A 2,245-nucleotide genomic window follows, 5' to 3' on the forward strand; every position below is an offset into this window, starting at 1 on the left:
TGTAGAGGTAGGAATTGCAATTAATATAAATAACATGACGCTAAGCATCGGCCAATGAATGTGAACTAACAACAAGGTCGCGGGTAACGCTGCGACCGTAGGAAAAAACCCTAATATGAAGGTATTTTACTGTGCATTTTACAGTAATGTTCTGTTCTTCTAGAATATCATTAAAGTTACGTAAATAGACTTTGACTTCACATTTTGAATGTAAATTAACGTTAAATCACTGTAATGTAATACAACATAATTGTCATGATTATCAAATGTATCTGTCTGTGCATATGCATATTTAGATTGTTAAAATACATTCACAAATGTATCATGATCTCACAAATATCTGTCCGTTATTTGAAAGATCGAATTCAAATGTAATGCTATAGAAAAGTATATAAAATGATCCCTATAAGCTTGTGTTACATCACATAAGTATTATTATCATTGCTTGTTAGGTCGTTCGTGGCTCAAGAGTTGGCAGCTCGCCTTATGATCAGAAGATTGCCGGTTCGCGCCCCGGCTCGGACGCTCTTCGTCGTTGTGTCCGTGGTCAGGACTCTTCACCTACCGCCTACTAGTGATGGCCAAAGGGGCAGATGTGGCAGCCTCGCCTCTGTCAGTCTGTCCCAGGGCATGCAATCAATTACTGTTCAAACTAACGGTTAACTGTATATTTCTGTACATTTACGTATTATGATTCATATTTCCACATTCAGTGACCTTGTTTATAGGTAATTTCATTGTTTGATCGCATAAAAATGTTCCTAATTTAATGTCTAAAAGCACTTGGAAAAGGCAGAATCCCATGTCAAATTAGCACAACAAACTCTATTTTCATTACTGGAAATAACCGTATTTTTATGGGACAGTTATTTTCTGTTATTTCACGGTCGTATTTTGGCGCCCAGCTGCCGGAACATTACCGTTGTTTTACGATGTTTTTTGTAACAGTGCAGCTCAGCAGATAAAACAATAGTCAGCTGATCTCCTTCCTCTAGCACAAAGTACTCTGCAGCAGCATGGAGTTTGACGTGATAAAACCTAAATTTAAAAAAATTCATTAATTTCAGTTTTTCTAAGAATCTTTGACTTTTTGTTCTTCTTAATAAGAATTGACTAATTTGTGGCTGTGAAAGAGAAAAATCCATCAGTCTGTCAGCGCTCCAGACGTGTGATGAAATAAAGTTGAATGAATTCCCATCACTGTTGCACAAACAGGAGTGATGGGAAATGCGTGTTTGCAGAACGCACAATTTCCTGTAACTTTAAATGACACAAGCTGTTGACAGTCTACAGAACTGTGATATTTGTAACAAATGTTTGGGATCATGTTTGATTTTCATTCCACTTCTCACGTGGGCACCACTTTGTGTTGGTCTTTCACGTGGAAGTCCAATAACATTGATTCATGTTTGTGGCTGTAATGTGACAAAATGTGGAAAAGTTCAAGGGGGCCGAATACTTTTGCAACCACTGTATAAAATTATATGTGGTATAAGTATAACGATGTATAAGCCAAGACAGGTAAGACAAAAAAGGAAGGGTGGGGGGATAGAAATAGGAGGAATGAGGAAAACTTCAAATGCACAATGTATCTCCTGCTGCTGCACGTGTAAGAGGGAAAGTACAAAGAGTACAAAAACAAGCATACAGCTGCTGTAACACAAAAAATGAGAAATTACAACATCAACAGTCTTACTAAGGTGTGTGTGTGAAAATGTGCGCGAGAGAGATGGAGAGTGTGAGAATGCCTGTGTCTTTGTCACAAATGCACAATGACAATGAGGTTGTGAAGCCGCAATGATGACCCCCAGAAGCCTGGAGGCAGACAGAGGTGGTGAGAGTCCCAGAGGTCAGTCAACCCCCCCCCCCATACAGCGTCATCAGTTCCCGTCGCTCCATCACAGGCAAATATCATGTGTTTTCTGTACTCACAAAACTGGACTTTGGATGTATCTGGGTCAGAATCCTTTATCAATCCCTGAGGAAAGTATGTGGGTTATGTTTGCTCCAGGACAGTAACAGATTGAACGAAATTAAATAATACAATAAATGACAAAGTTCACAAAAGATCAGAAATGGCTCAAATGCTTTGGATAGCTTTAGGCAAAGAGAGGGAAGGTCTGGGTTTTTGCAGCCTCAGAACTGCAGAACAGGCTGATCAGCACATCAAGATAAACTGTTCATCATTTTAATTTCCAACATGTTAAAAAGTCAAAGTTTACACTGTTAACAGGAAGCAGTGACA

Source organism: Haplochromis burtoni, unplaced genomic scaffold (assembly GCF_018398535.1).
Source record: "Haplochromis burtoni strain Fernald_Lab_line unplaced genomic scaffold, NCSU_Asbu1 Contig_2755, whole genome shotgun sequence".
NCBI lineage: Eukaryota > Metazoa > Chordata > Actinopteri > Cichliformes > Cichlidae > Haplochromis > Haplochromis burtoni.